Raw genomic sequence first — 27,828 nt, 5'->3', positions numbered from 1 at the left:
GCTCTTCAGAAAGCCCATTCTGTGTATGTGCCACCACAGTTCCCACAGAACTCGGTAAGAAGTGGCTTTTTTTCTGTTAGAATGAATATAAAAAATAAGAAGTGAAGATCAATGAAATGAATTACTGGTTCCTGAATTATCTAAAAAGAGTCAATGTGCTCCTGAAGCAGTAGCTAGGTCAGTAGATACGATAAGGAAAGCTCACCATGGAGCATGCAGATGATGAGGCTGGCACAAGCACTTGCAGGCAGCAGTTGCTCATGAAGCAGGAAGTCCAGAGGTGGGTACTATGCAAGACAGTGTTTGCGGTTGGTGTTAAGCACATGCCCATGAGAAACCTCTTGCAGGGCATGGCTCTAATCTCCTACCAACACTAGAAAAGCCATGAAAACCCTAGTAGGCGAGCCCAAAAACCACACAAAGCTTTATAAAGCCATCTACAGGCACTTCTTTGTGCTCATCTTAGTGATTACTACCTTCAACATTTTCTATCTTTCTAAAGGGTTTGAGCATTATTTTCCATAACGCTACAATTTCCAAGGTCACTTCAAGCACTACTCTCTGAGGTCAGTGCCTGGTACCTGATTTGTTTTGGCCTCAGGTGTTAGCCCACACAAATTAAACATGCATTTTCATTCTTGTTTCCCGAAGCAGCAGAATGGATTTTCCCCATGAACAAATCTCTCTAATCAGTTTTCCTCTGTTAGAAGCATGCTTGCAGGCAGAGGGTGAGGCCCTGTTAAGAGTAGCAAACACGGCTTTCAGGCACGCAAATCTTTCTGTCTGATAAAGCAATGGCAAACTTTAAGCAAAATGCAGGTTAAAGACAGCTACTCTTAGGTGACGATTATACAACTGCTACTAAAAAGCTAAGGTAAGTAACAACAATACCAGTTACAAATGACCCACAGCAATCACTGTCCTGTCCCTTCTGTCCTAATTCCCTACCCTCTCCAGGGCTGCTTATGAGAAAACTAAGCCAAAGAACACTTTTTCTTCCTTATTTGCTGCTCAGAAACCCTCATCTCATGCCCAGCTAATTGAAAGAATGGGATCCATTAATTAAAAAAAATACTATTACTGTAATAATTACTATCATAATTATGCTGACTTTAGCATGATTTCTCAACCCTTTATAATGCAAATTCATGCTCACAATTCCACCAGATTATGGGAAGCCCAACAAATTGTTGTGAATTACCTAGGAACAATTTCTATAGCTGTCTAAATCAGTCCATGGGATGTGTGTAATTACTCATTACATTTATCAGGCATCTGTAATGCTCTGCAATCACTCCCCATCCCCAATGTATTGGGTTGTACCAAGTGCCAGTCCACTCTACGCTGTAATATATATCCATACAGCTCACAGCATTGCAGTTCATAACACACCAGTGAGGGCCATGCCTGGGGGGAATACCCCTGGCTTTCAGTTGTAAGTGCTTTGGAGGGTGCAGCACTCCCTGGTTGCTCACAGTTGACATGTTTTTAATCTCACTGCAGTACCAGGAACATATTTCATGGCTAACGTCAAAACGAGCACATTTGTTTTACCAGTTGAATGATCAGGGTCTGTAGGGACACCATTACTGAAGACAATTACAGGATTACAGTGTCACAGAGTAATGAAGAGTTGCAACCGATCATCTCCAAACTGATTTTACTTCCAAAATGAAATGAAAATAATTTTGAGGGGGGAGACAGACCTCTTTGACGGAAAACTAACGGTTTTGTTTTGGCATAAAAAGCCTGTGGTTGCATTATAAAAAACTCTTTTCTGAGTGAAAAAAAAACCCTTACATTCATATTAACAGGGTCTAGACTTTAAATTGTTGGTTTTTAAACATTGTGAAAAGGATTAAATAATGAATTCAGTTCTTATATTGGTGGCAAAAGTGTTTCTGTAATATGACACGACGAAGATTTATTCAGTGAACAACAAAGCTTCATTCCTTCCTAGTTAATGCGATCTAATTGCCATAGATTAAGACACAAAGGAGAACACCTCTCTACAGGATTTATTTCCAGCATTCTCAAGCCAATAGGTTAAACAGAAAGAATGAAGTTAAAAAGAGCTTTGACCTGTTGTCAGACAAATCCCATTCATTTCCACTGTCCCATTTATAGAGAACAACTATAACTGGCAAGAACCTCTTGTTACACTCTGGAAGAATGCAGGGCTGGAGAGCAATGGAGTCTAACGTGGCTCTTGGGACTCAACCCATCCGCAATTAAGGAGGTGCAAAAGCAATCACTGGTGACACTGCTGGAGTCTCACTGGTGAATCCTTTGCTCAGCTTACGGCAAGTGATGTATAACGAATGCATATCATATCGACCTATGCACAAAACTGAACTAAGGAGAGATGAAAGCAAGATGGAACTGGGGGGAAAACCCTGAATCGCCTGAGAAGCCTTTAGAGACCTCTTAGTTACACTGACATTCCTTAACATAGAATCTATTATTTTCTGCTCCTGTCTCTGTTATTATATGTTGCCTGGATAATGCTCATCAAAATAAGAATTTGCTTCATAACTAGCCACTAGTTAATTTAGTTGCAGAAACAGAGGAATGAACCAGGGAAGAAGATGAAGAGGTGAACACCGGGCCAGCAATTCTGCTGTCAGCTCATGTTTCCCTTTGCCAACTTTTACTACCTTGAGAAGTCTCTGAGCTCCAGGTGAGGTATATTTTGAAGAGTGACAAAGACAATAACTGAAAATTAGACTGAGAGTTTAGTTTTTGATCAGAATTAAAACATCACCTCCTCCTAGGAATGATAAATTGCCTGAAAATAAAGGCATGAACCAGCGAGATGCTGTACTAGAGGCCAGACTCAAGACACGCAGCAGACTTGGGTATGCAGACTCAAGTTTGAATTCCCTGTGTGCTGGCAAGCTCACTGCAGGAGAGGATGCATTGAGAGGCATCAGGTAGGCTGTTCAAGCTTTACAGACTGGCATAGGTGCCAACTGCCTGAATAAAACTAGAAAGAAAAGACGTACATGGAAAGCAATCATATACTGTAAATACCTCTTTTAAAAATGCAGTGAGAATTACATGAAGGCTGGATTCTAAGGAGTGTGTTGAGCAGTTGAATCCTGCTTCCTTCCCATGTATTTGTCTATCTAAATCCCAACTACGATGCTCCTAACTGCACTGCTGTGAAGTAAGTGGAACTCCTTGACTGACTGTGGCAGGCAGGGTTTGGCTGCAGGCCTTGCTGGGGATTAGCTCAGATTCAAGGGAGGGGGGTGATGATGAAGGTTAATGAAAGGATTTAACACAGGTCATTTCAAAAAGGAGCTAAATAGGAAGCAGCAGAGCTAAAGATGTGACTTGAGACAGCAAAAGCTTCAGGAAAAGTTCAGTCTTTTTTCTACAAAGACATTATCAGGGTATTGGATCCATTATTTTATCACAATTATTCTGCAGTATTTGTCCTGTAAAGGGAACCTGTTGGATCTGCCAACAGTTTGCTCAGAGATCAGCACTGAACACAGATAAAGCTGTAATGTTTAGCTGTGAGTCTTCTAAAACAGGTCAGCCAGTATAGTTTTCTAACTCTGGTTGGGATGACTGAAGAATCTCTGAACATCTGCAGTAAAGTTTGTTTCCATGGATACTTCTACCACTACCACTTCTTCTGTGAACCTGTGCTCCAGTTAAAGTCCCTCTCATGTTTGCCAGAAGCTGCACGATTTTATCAAAATAAATCAACAGCAGGAGGTATTTGTAGGAGTGTTTTGCAATGCTCGACCCTGAGTAATATTAAGTTCAAAGCAAAGCAACTGTGGCAACAACCCAAACTGCTTTATTTGGCAAAAAGTAGAAATAAGGAAAAAAAAATGATGGGGCAGGGGGGATATAGGGAGGAGGAGAAAGATGCTGTTAATGTCACTAAAATTCAAGCAGCTGCTTAGAACCATGAAATTTTAAAGTAAGGATCAACATGTTAGTGTGTTTTAGAAAAACACATGGGAATCTTTACTTAAAAAGGAAAAGAAGGGTATGAACTTCAAGCAGGAAGAACAGATCCAGCAGTGTTTGTTGTCATGTCGACTGATACAATTTGATTTATTCTCCAGTTGGTTATTAAAGGTATTAAAATGTATCTTGATGGATCAGAAATGATCCCAAACTATAAAGCACGTGAAAAATAAAAAGAACAGAAAGCAGATAATCATTCTCAGATCTGAAAATAAAGATGAGCATTAACTAGAGCTGAGACTTTATACAAGAATTAGGGTTTTAAGAGGAAGAAGTTGCTTGCCTAATGTGTTGCTAAAATACTGACTAAAATACAGGTAACTGCCCCCAGGTAGGTTCACTTGTACCTTACATAGATGCATAGTGAGGAGGGACCACACAGCAGCTCTACTGCAGTATGCAGGGCAGATTTTCAGGTTCTACTCCCAGACTCTCCCCCAGCTCACTACATGGTCGCTGGCAAAGAAACAGACCCAATATTCAAGCACTTGCTGAGTTTGCAAGCCAGGTGATATTGTATTGAATGGTGAAGAGAACACACAGAAAGATGCCCACCTCTAAATTTCTGCCAGTTTGGTTGCCTGCCCAGTGGATGAGCTTCCCAATGGACAGTGTAACAGGAAAACAGAGTGTTTCAGCTCAGGGGAATTCCAGAGCAATGGAGACAGGAATGTAGTGACTGTAAAGAGAATGACAGCTGTGAAATGTTACTGTGGGGTTCTGTAAAGGCTGGGGAATGCTTTTGCCAGAACTAAGTGCTCATGGAGCCCTGCAGTGCATGCACGTATCATCACTGTCACTATTCAGCCTTTGTATCTCACTATATGGACACTCACGATGCCTCCATCCCACGTATTTCTCTGCATTAGACTGAGCACTGCAGTTTTGATCACCTTTATGTATACTGGAGATTGCCAAGTGATTTAAACAATTGGATCTAAACTTTAAGGCAGTATTATGGGAAATTAAGTGGTAAAGGAAAAAAAGATTAGACACTGAGTCTGCTTAAAATATAGGCAATGAAATGAAGAGGTTTTTGTGGTAGAGAAGGGTGCATAACTTGGAGGAATGGCTGTTAGACAAAAGAAGTAACTTTTGCTGGCAGCAATTAGACCATAAAATAGCTGCATGAAAATGAGGAAATGTAGGCAAAAGGACAGAAACGCCAACCTACAAAATAGCACCTTCCATACAGGATGCGACTGCATCTACACTCTTATTTAAGGGACATTTCAAGCCTCACATCATCCATTTCAAGTGTTAATTTTACTGTGTATCTGTTTGTGCATCTGTTTTTACAAAGATGCCACTAAAGATTGTTTCCTTTTCATTCTTGTGCAATAGATCTTTGTAACATTAAGTGGAACCAACCTGCCAGAAACAGCTACAAGAGAAATCAGCTCTTCAGCCCCTGTAAGGAAAAGCATAAACCAACCCTAATTAATTTCAGGCTACAACTGAAGTTAGCCAAAAAGTCATCATTCCATCTGATTTGGTTTAAAAAAAAGAGAGAATCCATCACCTTTGTTTGTTCCAAAACACTGGAGCAGCTCTCAAAACACGGAATATAAGACTGTATCATTCTTGCCAGCTGTTCAAATAGAAAGTTGCCATATCAGAGTCTGAAATGCATCAAGACTTTCAAATGCTCATCCTATCAGCAGGCTCTTCAATAACAGGAAGATGCTGACAATCCAGGAGTGCAGCAGGGGCTGGGATCTGCCCAGCTGGAAGCAGCTCTGTGGAAAGGGACCTGGGGGTCCTGGTGGACAAGAATCTCCATAGAAGTGAACAGTGTGCAGCTGCAGCAAAGAAAGCCAACAGGATGCTGGGTTACATCAACAAGGGCATCAGCAGCAGGGATAAAGATGTCATTATCCCACTCTGCTCTGTGCTTGTCATGCCACATCTGGAATAGTGGTCTTTTCCAACCCAAACCATTCTGTGCGGGAGAGGGTGAATCTAATATCACCCTTTAAAGCCAGTTCTCACTCTGAAGCTGCATCTAAGTGAACACTGATGCTGCTACTTGCAGAAATGGTCGCTACACCCAGTGACAACCAAGCAGATGAAATAAAATGCGAAGAAATGATTTCTTACAATAAAGTGTTATTACAAACTAGGCAAGATGCTGGCATTTTGAGTAGTCAGATCTGACAGCAAAATAAGCAGAGCAAAAAAGTTGTTCAAAGGACATATGTGTAGAAAAGATCTTCCTCATTATGTTGCAGGATTTTCAGTAACAAAATCCCCAATTCTGCTACCTAATGAACCTTGGGTTTCAAATATCTTACTGTAGCCCATATATAACTCTGAATTGCACTGTTATGCTCTTTCAAGCTCCCATATTAATTTGACTAGATCCTTTGGGTGTTTTGTTTTTCCATCTTAATTGCCTGAAACTTATTTATTTTGCTTTATTATGTTGTGCTTCTCGTTGCTATTTCTGAGACAAGAAAACATACTGATTTTGTGCTTTTCCAGAGGATTCAGTGAGATGAAACACATCAGCTGGGAGCGTATCGAACAAAATTGCCAATGAGATGATGGACAGCTACTGAAGAGCTAAGAAGCAGATGGCTTTTGTTTCTATTCCAAGCAGATAAACCTCCGATTACAATACTCTACAATTCTAAGGTTATTCTAAAAAGAAAATGTGATCTCCATTTGGATGATTAGCCTATAAAGATCAGACTGTTTAAAACTGGGCTCATCTATTAATCAGACAGTCAAAGAAGATAACACCAATCTAACATTTAGGCAGTAAAAGCCAGTGTTAGATCAGCCCTAGGCTGCACTGACCATGTTTCATTCCTCCAATACTCCCCAAACACAAAGCACGTAATGCACCTGTGAACAATCGCAGTCACAGCCACAAGTTGGGTGGAGAAGTGATCCATAGCAGCCTGAAGAGAAGGACTTGGAGGTGCCGGTCAATGAGAAACTGATCATGAGCTGCTTCAGTGGTCAAAAAGCTGTATCCTGGGCTGCATCGAAAGGAGAGTGACCAGCAGGTTGAAGGTGTTGATCCTGCCCCTCTACTCTGCTGAGGCCCCACTTGGATACTGTGTGCAGTTCTGGTGTCCTCAACATAAGATGGACATGGAACTGTTGGAACAAGTCCAGAGGAGGCCATAAGGATGATCCCATATGAAGAGAGGCTGAGAACATTAGGGCTGAGAACATTAGGGCTGTTCAGCCTGGAGAAGAGAAGCTGCATGGAGACCTCAGAGCAGCTTCCAGTGTCTGAAAGGGACTACAAGGATGCTGGAGAGGGACTCTTCATCAGGGACTGTAGTGATAAGACAAGGGGTGACAGGCTCAAACTGAAACAGGGGAAGTTCAGGTTAGATACAAGGAAGAAGTTCTTTACTGTGAGGGTGGTGAGGCACTGGAACAGGCTGCCCAAACCAGTGGTAAATGCTCCATTCCTGGCAGCATTCAAAGGCAGGCTGGACAGAGCCTTGGGCAACACAGTCCACTGTGAGGCGTCCCTGCCCATGCAAGGAGGTTGGAATTGGATGATCTTAAGGTCCTTTCCAACCCAAGCTGTTCTGTGATTATATGATTTTAATTTAAGGGATAAAATACATACACTAGCCCCTCCCCCCCTTTTTTTTAAACAACAAATATGTATCAAGGAATCCTTAACTAAGAGATGACCTCATCTCTTAAATCCCATCTCCAAACAGGATGACTGTGGTCTCAAACATTATCTTTATTTCTTGCACTGAGGGCAGCTCTGATGTTTTCAAATAGTAAGATAACTTGAAAGTACTTTGAACAACAAATGCCACCATGCCATGAAAAATAGGGCGAAAAATTACTGACGCGCCTGTTTTGTATATAAAGGCCAATGTTTCTGATGTTTGCAGACTAAAAGACACTGTTGTACCCAAACAAATCAGAAATTAATGAGGATTTTAATGGAAAGGAATGTATCTGCTCATGTCCGGAGAGTAGCAGTGAGCCATACAATTTGCATTCCATCTTTCTTTCAGCAACTACTCCATTAGAGTACCAGTCCCCTTATAGCTCTTGAAGATTTATATGCCTCAGATACGGAAGGAATTTGGTGGTAGTACCCAGAAAGCCAACAGTATGAATAAGCTTCAGAAAGACCTTCGGAGCAGAGCAAGGTAACTACTCTGGGATCTTCAAAAGCAAGCGTGAAAACAGCAGTCCTAACTAAAATGGTAAAGAGCCTTCTCCTGACACCATACAAATTCTCTTTCTACAACGCGTGGCTCTGGCAGACACAATTAGATGCCAGTCTGAAGACACCAGCTCTTCAGTTAACTCCCCTCTGTATACACATTTACATCCAGTGTGCTTCAGCCTGCCTCTGCACATCGGTGTTCGCAGTATGGGAGCCCTATGCTGTTCCTGCTCATTACAGAGGCAAACAGTGGTGAAGAAATGTGAGTCTGACAAGTGTTTCAATTGCTTTATGATCCAAACTTCTTTTCTTGCAGCACAGTATCATTGATCTGATCTCTTTGCCCACTGAGCAGAGCATCTGGATCTGATTGCCCATGTCTGTTTTCTAATCAGTCTTTGTTCTAATTTGCTTGATTATTTGCAGCCCTTGTGCTCTAAATTCAACACATTCAAATTCAGCTTGGCATAAGTTGGTTATTTTTATATCACTCCAAAGACAACTGCAGGCAGCTAAGATATGAGTTGTTTATAAAATGCCCCCAGAACCCTGAAGAAAGAGTGGCTGGAAGGAGCTTCTACATTACTACATATAGTAATGGATATCTTCCTAGACAGTCACAGTCAGGGAAGGCTGGGAAGTATTTTGTGTGCTCCCTTGTACAGTCACCACTCTGTCCCAGGCTTTGCAACTCTGCCTTAACAGACAAATGACCTAAACCTGCAGGCTTTCAGAATGACACTTTTCAGTAACGTTAAACTTAAGAGTCACAGAATCCCAGATTGGTTTGGGTTGGAAGGGACCTTAAAGCTCCTCCAGCTCCCACCCCTGCCTCAGGCAGGGACCTCTTCCACTAGAGCAGGTTGCTCCAAGCCCCTGTGTCCAACCTGGCCTTGAACACTGCCAGGGATGGGGCAGCCACAGCTTCTCTGGGCACCCTGTGCCAGCACCTCAGCACCCTCACAGTAAAGAACTTCTTCCTTGTATGTAACCTGAACTTCCCCTGTTTCAGTTTAAACCCACCACCCCTTGTCCTATTGCTTCAGTCCCTTGATGAAGGGTCAAGTTCAAAGACAGTGAATTGACTTCAGGATAAACGTGGCCATACCTCTCTACTGCAGGAGCTGCACGGGTAGCCTGTGAACACAACTGAGAAAAGAGACCCCCCACCCGCAGTGAGATCAAGAAATAACCCAGTGCTTGCAATCTTGTGCAAAGGGAGAGCATTTCCATTTCCTCTCCAGCTTCAGCACCAAAGGCCAGGATTCCTCATCCTTCACACTGGCAGGAAATTGGGTTTGCTCATGAAAAAAAATAATTAGTTCTGCCAGCTGAAAAAGTTAAACTTACACAATGTTTTGGACCCACCTATGATGGAAACCATCTCCTAGTATCTCCCATAAATGCTACAGGTGGACGTTGCAAATACTCTATTCTTGAAGAAACCTGAGAGCTGATACTCAATAAAGCAGCTATGATTTTTACTCCCGAATTTGTACATAGCCACTTTATCAGAAGCACCCAAATCACTTCAAATGTATCACTGAAACTATTAATGCACCCTGTGTCCCTGTACATTTGTTTGTTCTACAGGGGTTGTGTTTAAAAAGGTGAGCACACAAGCTGCACATGATGCACTGAGCAGTGATTACACTAGAAACTCTGCATTTGATACAGTATAATGAAACTAGAAAGCTACAGTGACTGATTCATCTATTATTGCCACTTGATATATGAAGTACTTTTCATATTAGAAAGCCATGCATCTCAACTACATTGCAATTACACTGTACGCTATAGTAATTCTCAGCTACATGTTAAAACTCTCTAGGTATGTGAATGAGTGGTTGTCATACCTTTTCAACACTTAACTAAGAGGTAACTGCAATTAAATCACCCTTATCACAAAAGGGGCTTTTTGGAGTAATTAATGATGATTCAAGTATAACCATACTGCCCAGATTAGCCATTTCATTGGCAGAAAGGGACTAAAGATTGAGTCAAAAATCTGCACACAGGTAGGCATAAAAATTAGAGAATCACAGAATCAGCTGGGTTGTAAAAAGTACTTTAAGCTCATCAAGCCCAACTGTTACCCCAGGACTGCTAAGATCACCACCTCATCTACACGGTTTGTGAACACTTCCAGGAATGGCCACTCTACCACTGCCCTGGGCAGCCTGTTCCAATGCTTGAGCACCTTCTGTGAAGGGATTTTTTCTTTATATCCAATCTAAACCTCCCCTGGGGCCACTTGGGGCTGTTTCCTCTTGTCATAGAATCACAGAATAGTTAGGGTTGGAAAGGACCTTAAGATCATCCAGTTCCAACCCCCTGCCACGGGCAGTGACACCTCACACTAAACCATGTAACCCAAGGCTCTGTCCAACCTGGCCTTGAACACTGCCAGGGATGGAGCATTCACAACTTCCCTGGGCAACCCCAGGGATTAGTGACTGTCAATGAGAATGTTATCCAGGGTTAGCACAGTCCCTAATGGCTCCCTAAACCCTTGGCATTAGGGACTTGAACATACTCAGCTCACACGTACTGACCGTTACACTGTTTTATTATTTGGGCAAAGCTGTATTTATTCTGTACAGAAATACATCTTCATCTCTATTGATAAAGGAACAATATATAGCCAATGTCTGGCTAATGTTAATCTCCCTCAGTAGAGTAATAACAAAAATGATTAGGCAATTAAGAACAATAATAATTGCTATATCTACAGCTAAATAATAGACCTATTTTATCAGGACACTGACATGACTGGCTGACCAGGAGGATCTCAGGGTAGAAGGAAGGAAAGAGGAATGGCTTTTTGAAAGCAACAGCTATGCAGCACTGGAGTACAAATAAAGTGGGAAACCAATTTACTGCACTCTACTCATAGAATTCAACCACCTTACACGAAATACTGCATCTCACCATCACAGCATAAAGACACTTATTCTGGCATATCAAAGTGAACTACAGGAGGATCAATCTGGTGGCATCATTCAACAGAATGATACTGAGAGAAACATGACATTAAAGCCAAGTGCCGCACAGGAAGAAGCACTCAGTGCATCACCAGTGATTCCCCCTGCTCTGCTGGATCCCTCTTCACCCACAGGTACCTTACCTTACCTCTTACAGCCCCAAGGCATGGCCTAACTGGAAAGGTATTGGAGGCTCACAAGTCATAATTTATGACCAATATTTCTCTTAGACATGTTGAGATTAGTCCCATCCTGTAGCTCTGATTACACCATATTTCTAGGCAAGAGACTGAACACAAATACCCTTTGAGGCTATAAAATACCTCCTCATCGTGTTTTACTCACGGACTTACTGTTCCTTTGTTGAGATTGAAAATCAGCAAGATATAGTCATGGAAGTCCTTAAGATTAAGGCTTAAGCCTTTGGAAAAAGTCACCGTTAATTTAAGTGCAGTGTCAGAACTGGCTCCTCCTTGGGAAAATTCACCAAATACACATACAGCTATCATCTTTCTTGAATTACCTTCAGAGCAAGCAGAGTATGACCCTCTGAGTGAAGCCTTGTGATTACAGTATCTAGATAACATTACCTCTCTTCTTCATAAGTGGTGAAAAATCAATGAACTTGACTAAATTTATTTACTTCAACCTCAGCACTTGTCAATAACAAACAAATTATTCTAGCTGGAGCTCTATTTGGTGAGGTATGGATACAGTCAATAACTCATCCGTAAATGCTAGCTCAAAAGTGAAGCTAAATCACCGTCTAAATCACTGCCTCAAACTATGTGTAGTTTGGATGTAGTGCAAATGTCACATTTGGGTGGGTTTTCCAGAGCCACTAGCATCAACATAACTTTACCTCCGCTCCTGTCATTCCAGCTTTAACACAGATTTCTCTGTAAGTACATTTAGGCCAGTGCTAGCTATCTTGAGTCCAGAACCCAGGACTGCTTCCCTCCTGGCAAAGACCTTTGTCACTGGGACAGAATTACACTCCTGTGTTCCTAGCCTAGCTCTCACATTTGTCCTCTTCACTGTTGTACTCCTTACAGCATGGTGGCAAGAGGCAATTTAACATGGTGCCTGTAAGTCACACTTCTGGAGACGCAAAAAAAGAGGTTCAAGTCTCCCATTTTCTCAGTGTGTCCTTTAGGCCATTATATAGAAGTAGACAAGGCCACAGTCTGCTTTAAGAGAGGGTAACCCAATTGTCCATAACCAGAAAGACAAACGAGGTGTTAAGAAGCAACAGCTCGTAACACCTAGCTAGAGTTCTAGACTAGAATTCTAAGTCAATTAGTAGGTAAGTACATCTGCCTGGGAGGGAAATGATACATATATGTATATTAAAATATATATAACTATATATATTTATATATATATAACTTCTGGTTAATGAAAGAATGCTGGTACTTGCTTAAGACACACCTCATGCCTCTTGATTTCAGAAACATTTATGAGTCTTGGTGCCACCAAACCCAACTTTTCCAAGTCAGCAAACACAGGTGCCCAACTTGGTATTGTGACTCAGATACCAACACCTGAGTCAGTGGCACTGGTTGATACAACAAAGCGGACTGCAGCTCTCCCACGAGCCTGCTTGGGTCTTGGACAACACCTGCACTGTTCTACTCAGTCCTGGGGCTGGGGCTGTGCTGTCAGCAGCTCATGGGCCACTCTGTGCCAGAGGCATAACTCAGCCTCTGCTGTTCCCATTGACTGCTCTGAGTAGCTTTGGGAACAGTAAGAAGAAAAAGGGGCAGGGGAAAAGATCAAAATATTGTCTTGTCCTACAGCAAACTGGCACAGAGCCATCAAAATCCATGGAACAAAACTCATTTAACAGCACCAAAGGTTCATACCTTCTGTCTGCTGAATAAATATTTGTAACCTTCTAAAATACCATAAACCACAAATTCTCTTCCTTGTAACCTTTTAAGATACCATGAGCTACAAAACTTCTCTTCCCTCCCAACAGCTCACAGGGTAGATAAATCTCTCCATGTACATGCTAATTTACAACTCAAAGTACGCTTCCTCCAACACGATACGTTTAGGCTGCTGTTTGGCTAGGAATGCTTGTGCATACAATGGATGATATACTGCCTGTGCTCAAGGAACCAGAGCTCAATTATACTGACTTCTGTGGAGTAATGATTTTGTCCAAGGTGTTTAAGGTTAGTCACGTGTGTAAGCACCTTGCTGAACCAAAGCATCCATCAATTGTGTCTAAGGCTTTTGAGTAAACTAATCCTTCTCATGTCCTGCAAACAAACCAACCAACGTGCCAGCACCTTGTGCTGTTTTCTCTTGAAAGAGGCAGCAAAAGCAAGGGGTTTGGTTTGTTGCCATTTAGTTATTAAAAAGAGGGAGCTCCATTTCTGAAGATCTCCACCAAGTTTATAATTTTAATAAATGCTGAGGAAATGCTTAAAATAATGTGATGTAAACCCCAAATCTTGTAACCCAGATAAAACACAAGCCTTACATTATGGGTTGTGGCAAATTCCAGTTGGTTGGGTTGGGTTTGGGTTTTAGGTTTTTTAATCCTTCCCTTCTAGCTGACAAGAGCCAGCACAATGGAAAGCAGGGGAACGCTGAGGAGAAATACATTTTCACATTAGAAGAGAATGGAAGGACAGTGCTGGCACAGGGCTGCCAGAAAAAGAAGAGTTCTGCCCATCTCTGCCCTGCAGTTGTGGGACATGGATGAAGAGAGGTGAATTGCTACCAAACAGCCTCAAGACTTCTGTTTTCAGCCCATCCTAGTACAAGGATGTAAATAATTACTTAAATATTGGCCAGTTCAAATGACAGTTAACATCACTGTCAGATGTCCTTTTTTCCTTGCCAGAAACACATTCCATTAACATAAAAATCAGACATATAACATGCAGAAGAATTTAATAATTAGTTAGCTCATGCAAACAGCATCTTGACACTATTAACCCCGCAGCTACTAGATACTGGTTTGGGACACAAGATTTAAACCCACACCCTCCTCCTTCAGATTAGGACTTTCTGACAGTTCATATTTAGAGTTTATTACTAATTTCTAGCCTGTTTTCCAACTCTCTAATGATTTGTCAAAAAAAAAATCCCTCCTTTTCCAGGTGTTCCCATAGAAGCTCTGAGTAAGCATCTCCTGAACTGACTGCAGGTCTATAGCCATATAAATCAGAGCAGCAAATTCATGACCTTGCTGGGATCAGAGACTCAGGATGGGATAGTTTGCAAAGAAGAGAACATAATTTCAGCAAAGTTAAGGCAGCAAAAGGAGCTACTAAGAATAAACTCTTCTTGCAACTGAAAGATTGAAATTATACCTTATTCCAAGAGTGGTTTTCTTCTCAGTGCCAGCTGAAACAACTTCATTGCCTAGGCAGAAGGGGTCACATCCTATTAGAAGGTGCCTTGCACACCCTGCAGACACATCTGTAATTGATAGTGTTCAAGCCTTGTTTACTGTGAACAAACCACAGCAGATCCCAGACCTAGAAATTGCTAGGAAATTGTCATTTGCTAGGTCTGTGCTGAGGCTCCTGCTGATGGTAGCTCCTAAATAATTGAAGATGAAGAATGGGTCTGATGCAGCTTCTCTGTTGGTGATTACTTTAAAAAGAAAAAAAAAGTAAGATTTCAAAGCACAGTCCTTGAAAGTCTCTCTGCCTTATTACTCGAGACAAGATGACAATGGATGGAGTCTGAAGCATTGTGAAGTACTTATTCTTGCTACAATATCCTTAAAAAGATGCTACCTAAGGGTTTGGAAACTTACTCGGGAGCTGAAATATGGTTGAACTTTTATTTAAGGCCATGTAAATTAGTACAAGATGGAAAATAAGTCTTTAGAAATTAAACTGATTTCTTTGCCAGCTGTTTGTGTTTGGCTTTACCCTGACATGGAAAACCTGAATATTGTGCACTAAAGAGCTGCTATATTTAGGCAGAACCCTGCCTAGATATCTCTGCCAGTTATTAATGCTGTCGGGCATGATAAAGTGCTGCATCATATTTGTCTGCATTTGCTGTTATCCTCATTTAAGCCATTTGGGCTAAAAATTCTCACATGGAGTTTCTGCCTCAAGCTTAATCAGTTAGAAATGTTAGGAAAGAGGGAAGCAGCTGCTGCCAAAGAAAGAGCCCAGCTCTACAAACTGCTTCCAACCCCTGGCCCAGTTTCTCTCCCAAAATGAACTTGTTTTTTTTTTTCCCTTACTTCCCTTAGACCTATTTTTGGGAAAGATGCACAGGTTCAGCATGGAGGGTCAGGGATATCCAGCATGCCTTGCACTTGGAAAATCCATCTCAATTCTGGATTTATTTTGCAAATATAAGGGCAAATTATTAGCTTCATTAGTCTGACTTTACTAATGCCAAGGGAGACTTCCATTTACTTCCATGGGAGCAGACTCAGAAGTTTCATTGATGCTGTTATCCCACATCCAGAGTAGTCTTTCATTTGAAGTTATCTGCTGTTCAAAGACCACAGACACAGGTATTTCATACTAGAAACAAGGGAAATCATCTTCCTTTTGTTTCACTGCATCTGAACAAGCCAAGACTGCCCTGTTAGTTTTGTTAAGATGCAACAACCTGAAGCTGGTTCTCTTAAAGAGAACTTCAAGATGAGCAATCCCTTCAATGGAAGGTGCTATAATTTACCCACCCTTTACATTGCTGTTTCCCTCCCTTCTGCAAAGGGCCTTGGCTTCAAGACTACCCATTCTGGAAATCCCAAGCCAACACTACACACTTACAAGTAAGATCTGTCCCATCTGCTGCATTTCCCTTGTTTTACAAAGCCAAGGGACTGCTATGAAGATTCATGCTTAGATTTTTTTGCAGCTCCAAATGTCAAGGGGTGTTTATGACTTCTGAGTTAAACAGTAAAATTCCCATCTCCTAATGACTCCTTTTTAACACCCAAAAGCCCCTCAAGCTTTAGGATGAAAGCTGCCTCTTTACCTGCTACGTCCTTCCAAGGGCAGTGAAGGAAATCTGCCTCTTTGCTGTTTTGGAGACAGGGGAGGCCAAGTCCTCCTGCTAAAAGAGCATCTCCATGGAAACAAATAGCCACACTGCCCCTCCAGCCTGAAGCAAGTAGGACCAGGAACAATTACTGCAATCCTGATGCTCCTCCATTAGGAGGAAAAAATCAAGCATGGCTTCACAGTGTTTGGTTACTCCCCGCACTGTTGTTCTTGTACCACAGACAAATTTATCTGTGGAGGAAGAGGCTGTGGGATGGGAATGCTCTTGGTCCCCTAACTTAGGGGATTTTTGTTTTGTTTTGGTCATTTTAGTTTTCTAATGGTTGCCAGGGTGAGCTCAGCTGCTCCAGCCAAACTTCATGTTTCTCCCTGCTGGTCCTGGCAGTTCAGTGGGAGGCAAGGCTGAATACTAAACATGATTAGCTGCTCCACAAGGAAATTAATACCAGCTATCGTCCACTTAGTGGAAGCCACTCACAATTAAAAAGCACTTCTGAATGAAGGGACTTGCAGTCAGGAATAAAGATTTCCCTTACTGTTGTTATCAAAGGACACATCCACATTCAAATCTAGTACTGTGTGGACAAAATGTGAACAGCAGAATTCAAAAGCAATTCACAAAGCAAATCCAAGTAATTTTTACCACCACAAAGGGACAAAACCAATCAAACCAAAGAAACCCAAAGCCAGCCAAAAAAACCTAAACCAACCCCCCAAACCATCATTTCAGTTTAGAGCAACTTCATGGAAAGCAAAGCCAGATACTTTTGGGGTCTCTGCTAGCGTTAATCACAATTCCCTCCACTCCATGGAAAACTGAATTGTTTGTCTCCATGGTTTAAGAAACATTAGAAAGTATTTTCAGCTGGAGAAACTGACCAACCAGCACTCAGAAGTTCCAAGTTTCCAGCTCAGAAGATCCTCATTTTGCATCGACAATGTTTCTACTGAAAAGCTGAAGGTTTTGGGGAGTGGGGAGTTTTCTGGAGCCTCCCTCCCTACCTCAAAACTGTATTTTTGGCTGCAAACCTTTCTCCACTGAAGCACAGATTATATATAGAAATATTTGGTTCAACTTCTACCTCTGCCGATGCCTGATACAATTTGAGGCCATCTGAGTTGGAAGTTGTTTTGAGTTGCTGGTGTGATGCCCTTCTGTATCATTTTCTCTCCATGGCTGATTGATCCTCCCCCATTCACACATTTATTAACTTCAGCTGACTGGTTTTTATGAAGAACACTCCCATGTTCCTTGATCTGCTTCCTGTTTAAACAGCAATTCTTTGAAGAACATTCTTTAATCAATTCATTGCTACATAGGCAATGGGATTGCTGCCTTTAAAAATAAATAAATAAAGCTCCTGCTCCCCATGGGAAGGCAGGAGGGTAGAGAGAGAATTTATGATGAGAACTTGCAAGGGGAACAAATAAAACCTTGAAACTGGAAATGGGAGGCAAGAAAGATGTTTCAGCAGCATATCTTGATCAGAAGATTTTTTTTTGGTTGAACATCTAAAGCCAGGTATTGGTCTGCAGACATCTATAGAGTCCTGGTGAAATAAATGCAGCTGAATCAAATGATACCAGCTGGCGATAAATCTCAGCTGCTGACATAGCACAGCATGCTCTGAATGCTACAGCTCTGCTGCAATAACCCTGAAGGCCTCTTTAGTCTGGACATCCATACTCCAAGGCCTGAATTATACCACGCAGTTCACTCATATCTTTTATGTGGAAACAGAAGCAAGTGAACCTGCCTGCAAATAACATCACAAAGTGAGCTCAACAAGTAGTTGTCCCACTCAGAACAAAGACGACTGAAAACTTTCCTGTCTGTGTTGTACAACAAAATACACCTAAAATAAAGGCAAGCAGCATCATTCATTTCCTGGCGTTTGGTGGCAAGTGGTGGGACACTGGTAATGGTGGCCTGCCTCTGGCAGGATGCTGAGTGACCTCATACTCACTGTGGTTCATGGTCATTTCTCAGCAGGGAAAGATAACAGTGCAGTGTTGTCAGGCGAGGTGCTGCTTTGGGCTCATTCTGCTGTTCACTAATCACATGTGGTGCATTCAGAGGGAATATGAAAAGAGATGAGAAAGACAGACAAACCACCGTGATGGTGTTGCTGTAATCCAGCGCCAAGGATCTTTTCACTTCATGTTCAGGAGAGCTGCTCTTGATAGTGTTAGCGCTGTGCAGAGCTGTCACATACCCCTTGCCTTGCAAGATCTGTTAGTGTGTGCGGGGCAGGGGGGAGAGAAAACAAACTAACAAACAAAAAACACCCAAACCCCATTATGATTATTTAAACCTGACAGCCTATCAGACAACTTGAAAAATGATCAAATATCTGGCTGTTCTTCACATGGTGTTCTGACTGGAGGTGTAGGGAAAATGATTTTCTTTTAGGACCAGGTTCTACCACATCATATTGTGCAAACCTCCCAAGGGAAACAGCTGAGAACAGAAGGAATTACATGGAAAGAGAATGAACTCAGCTTATTTGGGTATGAGCTGACACATGCTGGATGTGGCAGATGAGAGTATAAGTTAGGAAAAGTACCGTTTGGGAGAAAAGATGTCATGAATGATATCACATGATGTATATATTGATATCTATATATATATAATTTATATATATATATATATATATGTAATTTATATCACTTAAAGTATTTTCTCCTGCATTTGCTTTGAAGTCCAGTGCTTAAAAGCCTTCTGAACAACTATGAACTTCAGAATGAAAGAATGGCTGCATTTTCCTCCCCAGAGTGGAGAAGGGAGAGTGGCTTGCTTCCCACTCCACACCCGCAAGGTAAGTGCACAGTGTAGCAGTCCCTTCAAGCCAAGCTCTGTAATTGCAGCTTCTGCCAGAGTGAGGGGTCTCATTCAGTGAGAGGGAGAAAGAGGCAAATCCTATGGCCCCAAGCTTTAAGGGGATTCATTACCATGCAAAATGGCTGATGAAGCAAGTCTTCAGAATGGCTTTCACTCCCAACAGCACCTCATTAGGAGCACAAACTGTCATGATAAAGAATGCAAATGCATTCCAGCCAACCTACCCTCTTAATGATGCCAGGCACAGTTTCTTATGTTAAATAATGCATTTTCTCAGCCACAGCAGAACATCTCACCTACTTTCAAGCTTTTAGAAAAATCACAGTATTTGCGTAATCCCCATCATATCAAAGAACATTTTTAATATCAGCTGGAGGAAAGGGGTCGCTCCCATTGCTGGTAGCTTTCCACCAAAAAGTGGGTATCATTTGATTCTACATAAACCAGAGTGCAACTTTTCTGGGAATACAGATCTCCAAATACGACACACTCAAGAGAATCTACAAACACACTCATGTATCAATATAAAGTTCATAGCTTGAAGCCATCTACCAACTGCTTTATCTCTAAAGCCGCTATTTTACACACACACTTTTACCTTGAACACAATCCTCAGGTTAATATTAACTCCCCCAAATAATTGATTTTCAGCTCGTAACCAAGACGTTCTGTACATTGCAAAGTGCACTATCTTAGCTAAAGATGACAAGGACATTTCAGGATTTCATACTGTAGCTGCTCTTACCATGATGGGAAAGATCAGCAGCATGCAAACACACTGACACTAAATACACTGAAATGCAGCAATACAATTTATACCACAGAACAACAACTGATACAGCTAAATCAAGAAAAACATTCTTAATCCTCATTCTCTAATATTTAACTCCTTTAGTTTGGAGATATCAGGAACCCAACAGGTTTTTTTATACCTCCTCCCATACTGCAACACCTGGAAGTTTGCATTTGTCCCACGTGTACTTGGAAAAAAGTCAGAGGGTGCAATCTTGAAACCTGTTGGCTGCAGCCTCGGAGCCCAGGGAAAGCAAGCAATCCACACATAGGACCTGCAGGATCCATTCTGTTCTGCAAGGTCACAAGAAGGTCTTCAGAGAGCCTAAGACTGCTGTTACAAACAATGACAAGATTCTGCACAAGGCCCAAGACATCTGTTAAAGCCCAAGGAAGAAGTCAAACTGGCAGAACTCTTTCATTTAGAAAGGTAACTTGTACTGCATAGACAATTCTTGCTCCTTGGGTAAGAAATACAGCAGCCCCTGTTCAGAGCAGACTGCAGTCTAGGAGCTAATACCTAAAATGCCTTCACCTGAAAAGAACTGCATACACAGAGAAATAAAGGCTAGATTAATCCAGTGTCCCTGTGATGCAGGAGGAAAAGGGGGATGCCTGGTGTAAGATAAAGCAGTGAAACAGCTGAAAATCTGAGCTAATGATCCTGTAATTGTGTTTCCAAACTGCCACCCCATTTGGATCAAACCTGCTTTCTGCCATGCCACAGAAGTAGATATTCTCTGAACAAGTTGGCTCCAGCAGCTTTGATGCAAAAGTTTGTCTTGCGATTTATTCCTTCCATCTGATGATAATTTCTGAGGGAAAGCAGAAATATTGAACTTCCATCAAAGCAAGCTAACATAGCAGTAATGATTTCAGGAAGAAGGATTATGCAGATCACTAGCTTTCAAGTCCATGACTTGAATCACCAGTGTGATTGATGCTGAAGGGGCTCAGCCTCCTGCATCTCAGCATAGAACATGGAAACTGCAATTTCAGGGAGCAGAAAGGCTGATTTCAAGGATACAGGCTCTTTATCACTGACTTGTTGGAGCTGCAGGTGAAGAGCTTTGGTACAGTCCTCTTACTGGCTGTGTACAAAGGAGACTGCCCACAATTAACACAACTGGTTATCAGGCTTGCTAACACTTTTCTAACCCGGAAAAGAACATTACAGAATGTTAGCCAAGGTGGCTGGGATTTTAAGAAAGACAGACAAAAATACCAGTTAGGTCAACACCTCAGAACTAACTGGTGAGAAAGAGCCTGGAGATGGCTAAACTTCGTTGTGAGATGCAGCTAAAACAGAGCACTATCGACACCAGATAAGAAGCAGCACATTTTATCCTCCCTTAAGACAGGCATATATTCCTGAGATCAAGTGCCAGTTGGTCTGTAGCTGCTGAGGCGGCTCTTCAAACCCAGGGCTGATCCCAGTTCCTGCAGAGCAGCGTTTTACACTGGCAAGGAAAGTTAACTCCTCACGCCTGGAGTAGGAGGGGGGCAGTAGTGGAAATTAAGGTGAGTTGAGAACCAAGTTCCCCTTTGAGAAATGCTGGACTTGACTACCAGCAATGCCAGGGGTCCTGAAGAAATGTAAGCCTGTTGTACACCTTGAATCTCCCTTTTAAGTAACGGGCAACACCAGATCTTGATCCAGCACAAATTCAAGTACCTCATTAACACAATCGCTCAAAGTCACTCCCCATACCTGCAGACAAAGTTCATTTTTTTCGGGGAAAAATATGTCTATATTATCACCTCCATATTCACAAATAATGTCTTACATTTCTAAGGATATAATTGATGCCTGGGATTTATTGTAACAGTAAAGGCCACTATTATAATGACTTTAGTAAGAGTCATGAAATATTGTGGAAGTGAAGAACTGCAAAGTACTCTGGCTCATTTGACTCAGGAACAGGCACTAGATTTGCAAGTCAAATCAGTTGAAGATATTATATAATTGGATGAATAATCAAAAAATGCTCATTAAAGCATCAAAAAGATGCTGATGTAGCAGAATGCTTTCCTCTGACCTTCATTGTTTCGCATTGTCCATTTTGACTGTTTCTTGTCCCTGCCAAACAGAATAAATTCAGTCCTTAAAATGATCACCCAGCAGCACTGCCCCTTTCAGCTAGTTCCACCATCCATTACAATGCTCTTTTATCCTTCTGTAAGCAATGCCTGCCCAGAGGTGGGAATCTTGTGAGTTCACCCTGTTTCCAATGTTAGAAGAGGTCATAAGACCAAGATGAAACTATTCTGGTGAGCAATTACGTAAAAGCAAGGAAAAAGCACAGCATTAACTTGCCCTTCTACCCATGTCACTGACATCAACTGCTTGGCTGTCTGCAGTTTTAGGGCCTAAGATCAGTGATCCAGATGATCCCTACTTAGTCCCACATACCCCTCCTCTGCACATACAAACACGGCACCACAGGCAGGTTCCCTAAAACAAATGCCTCCTGGTTGGCTGTACATTAACATGCTGGCATCCAAACCAAACTGTGAACAAGTATTAAGGTTTTTAGGCCAGAAGCCAAAACATTAAGTGCCCTGATAACAAGATAACAAAACTATTTACAATTCACACCACAGCTGCCTGCATCTAAATGCAGTCTTCTGTGCTTTGGTAGGCACTCTGAAGCTCAATTCTACCATAGAGAGAAAGAAACACAACCAAGCCTTTAACCCTCCAAACCACAAAAAGGCGATTACAACATAACACAGCAAAAGGAAGGTAGAACACACGTCACTTAATTAAGTTTTAAGCAGAACTTGAGGACTGACATCTAAAACGGCTCCACTAAGTGTTGAGGACCCCATAGTTCCTGACACCGCATCACTTGAAAGTACCGCTAGTACCTACAGCTCTGTCCCACCCAAACTCCCCTGGCTTCCCCCAGGGCTTTGCTCAACTAGTCACCACCTACCCATGCTCTAAGCTTTCTATAGTTTTGGTTTAATGATGTTCAACAGTAAGATAAATACAAGGTATAAGAAGGGTACTGTCGAGTCTGAGAGGGAGAGCAGTGAAGCCCCTGAGCACGTGAGGGGCAGCAGGGGGCTTCTCTGACAGATTCCTGTTCAGACGAGCTGCTCAAAACTGGTTCTTACCAGAAGTGGTATATAAAGAAGGAATATAAAGGATGTGAATGATGGCACTAGTTTTTACTTATATAAAACAGTATTATTTTTTCTTTGGTGTTTCCATTATGTTTCTCTTCAATCCAGGCGCTAGGAAAACAAGGCTAGGAATCAACAGTCAGACACGGGGCAATTACTCTTAAAATGGTTGTTACAAATTTTTTTTTCCCCCAAATACCACTAGACTTTACCATACACAGTTGATCACCAAGAAACTGAACTACTGTGGTCAAAGTTAAATGCATGTCTTATACCTGATTATGTGAGATGACAACCTAAATAAGTACATGCACAGCTATTATCGTGTCACCATTTCAAACCTCATTAGGTGTGATAGCTTTGGGATTTCAGATTTTAGTTTAATGAAATATAATCTTAATGGAACACTGTGAGGTATATTTATAGTTATGTATCAGTTTGGCATTTGGCTTTGCCCCCAGGGAACAAAAGGGTGGTAGATACTTATGTTAAGCCAAATGACAGAAAGGAAACTCTGTAACAGCAAAGGAAAGAATAGAAAACAACAGCACCACAGATCTGGAAGTAGCACAAGGAACTGGGAGCACATTTTAAGTCTGACCTCTGCCCATTTTCATGGTTTAGAACAGGAGTAGCTTAGATTTGTGGTTTCTGTAGCAGAAGAGGAGGGGAGAGGTTAAAGTGCTAATGGGGAATATTTTTGTTGAGATAAAACATCTCTATATAAAAACAACTTCAATTTAATATTAGGAAAAAGCATTTTATAGGTTAAATACTGAAGTTTCAAACTCAGATGTTACCTAATCATGTGCCTACCAATTCCCTTTTATAATGTATTGATAGGTGTCTCAAAACAAGCTTTGAGTACAACTCCACATTAGCAATAGTTCTGTACAAAGCTGTTCTGACTTGGCTCCCCACGTCAAGCACATTCTGTTCAGTCAAACAGCTTCATGAAAGCTATTATCAATTTTCAGACTAGTGAAATGATTTCATATCCAAAACGAACACACACAGAAACCAGTAACGGTCCATTTCATTAGCAACACATGCAGAGGAAGAAAACATTGACAAGGGCTTGCACATATTTACTCACTGTTTATTTACAAACACCATTAATGTTTCTGGGAAATCTAAAGTTTTGCCAGGAGTGCCATTAACACAATTGAAAATCTTCCTCTAGATACCCATCCACCATCACCCCCAGCTTAGCTCCTAGACTACAGTCGTCACTGCCTGGTTCTTTTGCAAAGTAGAGAATAAAAGCAATAGACAGATGGAAATCCCACTGCGAACACATCTCTTTCTCTCAGTTTTCCATTAATAACAATTTGGAGAAAACAACCCTCAACAAACAGTCCATGTTAAAGAGCCACCCTTCTGAGGGTATTCCAAGCAAAAGCAAGTGTTTCACACAAGTCGCTCACTAGGGCACACTGACTGGGGCTTAGGACACCACCTGCAGCTCAGATGAAAGCAGTTTATTATAGTTGCTCTCAAGAAATGTAACTATTTTAAGAGATCAAACCATTACAAGCCTGTTAACATATATCTCCTGTCCTTAGTCTGAAAATACTTCACTGACCATTTCCTTAACATATAACCCGCAGCACACCCATAGCCCATTCAACTGAACCTCATAAAGCATAAATATACGTGGTCAACATAAATTTTTTCACGTCCAAATCAAAGATACAGCACTATTTCCCTGCCTTCTCCCCAAACCCAGCTGCATACACAAAGGTTGGCTCAGCCACAAGCTCCTACCTGCCTCCTGCCTTGCAAAGAAACAAATCCCATCTTGCAGCCCGGAGAGAGCGGAGCTTGTGTAGGCCAAGAACACAAGTACCCCACATGCTGACCAGGAGAAAAAGCTCTTTGCAGCTGCTGGAAGGGAAGTGCAGCCAGGCAAGAGTGAGCTGAAGATGGGGAGGACCCTCAGCTGCAGGTGATTAACAACTTCACCAGCACACTCAGGGGACAGATGGCTGTGTGTCTGCACAAGAGCTGCCTCTGTGGCCTTTCAGTGGGTTATGCTACAGCTGAGCTTATTTATTTGATTGGAACTCAAACATTTCGTTTGCCTGTTGTTACACTGTAGTTTTATACAGTTTTTCTACCATATCCATATAGTGGGTTTAATCCATACGAAGAAGTTCTGTTATGCTCAATGCTTCTTATGCACGTGAGGGAGATAACATACGGTTTTCTACATATGATCCTTGTACCAAATGTCAGGAGTTGCACAATACTAATGAGCAGAAAAGGACTGCTTTATTCTCCATTTCCATTTTGATTCACTTTAGCAAGGACTAAAATTAGCTCTAACAATGCACCCGGTGCATTACACCCCACACAGCTTTTTCAAGTGTTATTTGCATTTCGTATCGCTCTACCCAAAAGACAAACACACTTCTACATGTACAGGATAAAATCCCTTATCTGCAGCTGAAACGTGGGCTGACCAAGGTACACGTGCAAAGCAGTGAGTTTAGAAAGATGAGAAATGCCCCAAAGGCCACTCTGTTCCCTTAGCCCTATGCTAAAGGCTGATCAGATGTCCAAATACCCCTGCAATCACTAATGGCAGGTAGGGAGCGTTTTTCGTATCAGAGAATTGTCATCATGTACATTAACAAAAGGGATTAAACAGAAAAGGAGAAAAGATCAATGAAGCAATGCAAGGATTTCATGGAGTCCTTTATGCATATATCCCAAATGGACTGGGCAGGTCTGCGGCTAAGTGAGACCACCAAGTGTAGGTTTACTAAACTCACACAGAGCCACATGTGCCAGGTAACCAAGAATCTGGAGGTGAGGTGATCATGCCTTCTTTGCATTTTCTGTTATTTCCTGCAGAAAACCACACAAAATCTACAGGCTTTAGTGGTTTCTATTGCTGGAAAGGCATTCTCTGTGTCACTATTCCCCTTTCACCCTTCAGCACATTCAATGTCCAGCTAATATCTCCTGTCCTTAGTCTGAAAATACTTCACTGACCATTTCCTTAACATGGCACAAACCTGAGACCTTGATCTGCTCTGCTGAAGTCAGTGGAAATTTTTCAGCCCTTCAGTATGGCTCAGGAGAAATAAAGCTGTCTTCACTGAACCATCTGAGATGAGTTTTCTCTGCCCTTACGAGTAGCATCGTGGATGCTGCATTCACAAGGATTTAGGGGGAAAACCACATGAATATTTTGCTCAATGAAAGCATAAATGGTACAGGTAATGCAATGCCAAACAGCACTGCTCAACTCTGTATTGTAGTCTTTAATTCTGTCTTGGGGGAGAGAAGGCCATTCAGTGCCTTACCCAGTAACTGGAGATAGTACTGTGAACAGGAGGAACTTGTGTGCAAAGGTTTCAATACATTCATTGCCACAGAGCAAAAGGAAAATGAAAAACAGTCCTTAAAAGCCAAAAGAGTTCAAAAGCAGTTTTCCTGAGCCAGAATTTGTTATGAATAGCTAGTACTAAGACAGTAAATGCTTCACTGAAGAAAGGTTTCAACTAAAAAAGGTATGCCTTTATTCCTTTTGCATGAGCTCTGACTCCATTCTGTTGATTCTGCCTCTTTCTGTCTATGTTAAGGAAAGTAAAATGATGAGTGGAGCTGGGCAAGTTTAATAGCTGGGCTCAATTCCTGCATTTTAAACAGTTCCTTTATCTGAAGGACATCTGCAAATTGAGGAATCAAACTTGGAATCTAAACAAAACAAACTTTGTGGTATTATCCAACAGAGTGAAAAAGGCGTGAAAATATCCTGTCTCACTCCCATCCCCTTCCCATGCGAACTCACGTTGAAAGAAAATAAAATCCTTCTATCTCAACTAAAGTCTGCCTTCTGGAATGTATTCTGAAGTAATGTGCCTCTATTTAAACCAGATTTGCTTCTCCTGTGTCATGCTGAAGTAATGTCAAACATGGATCTGACTTGAATGACATTACAGAGCTGGGGGTAGTTTCAGTGCTTGCACTGCCAAGCTGGACTTAACTGGAATCAGAAAGTCTTGATGGTACAATCTGAGAAAAGCACTTTTGTTGCTCTGATGCTTACAGGCTAGAAAATCCACTCATCAAATTAACATTATGATAATCATCATAATAATAAAACCATAATGCAAGTAAGTTAGTGCTTCCCTAGAGTGCCAGGATCACCTTCTGCTCGCTGATGAAGACTGCTACAGAATCCTGCTTTGATCTCCATCACTATTGATCGTGTGGGATATTTCACTGATTCACTGAGGCTGTACCCTCAGTAAAACTTACATGAATTATTAATAACTGTGTTGATTCTTATTAACAAAGAGACCGATTTTTGTCAATCTGTTACTAGTCACTGTGCTACAGGCGCTGACAGCAGCTGCAAAAACACCAAACATTTATTAATACCATCAGAACAAAGGTTGAGTATAAAAACTGGAAACTCACTCAAAAGACCCCTGGGCATATAGATTTTATCCAGTTTAATTTTGTATGCACGGGCATTCCCATAGAACTCAGGATTTATACACTGGCTACTTGCTTTGAATGAATTAGCAACCCAAGTTCAATTCTGCTTAGAAAGTCAATGAAATTCACAGCCATGCAACTGATGCCCTGTTCTTAAAGACTGGAAGTATCGTATTTGTGTATCAAACTTTATTGACAGCAACTCTGTGCTCAAGCCCAGGGCTGAACTATGTGGCAAGGGGCTATCAATGAGGATGCTAATTCACTGCAACAGATTAGAGGGGTCTGTGAGTCTCTCATTTTACAAATGTAACTATATGATATACATCAGCAGAATTCCTAAGGGCTAGCAGCTCTGGTGTGCCATGGGGCTGGATACACTCTCTGTGGGGAAAGGGGTCACTGCTGCTTCCACTCAGCTCTTCCTGACGCTCTCTACACAGCTACTGAAAGTAAAAACTAGTATGTCAAGCACTT

The 27,828-nt window shown here is 41.7% G+C and overlaps 1 long non-coding RNA gene across 3 annotated transcripts in view; it reads right to left on the bottom strand.

Moving 5' to 3' along the window:
* LOC130597338 (uncharacterized) overlaps window positions 1–27,828 on the bottom strand; it is a 70,101-nt gene that overhangs the window by 29,778 nt on the left and 12,495 nt on the right. The gene's annotated exons all lie outside the window — the stretch shown is intronic.

Source organism: Pezoporus wallicus, unplaced genomic scaffold, assembly GCF_028554395.1.
Source record: "Pezoporus wallicus isolate ANWC-B61680 ecotype Strahan unplaced genomic scaffold, APGP_CSIRO_Pwel_v1 contig_6714, whole genome shotgun sequence".
NCBI classification, from domain to species: domain Eukaryota; kingdom Metazoa; phylum Chordata; class Aves; order Psittaciformes; family Psittacidae; genus Pezoporus; species Pezoporus wallicus.
Note: the sequence above shows the minus strand (reverse complement) of the source record. Positions and strands in the feature narration are given on the sequence as shown.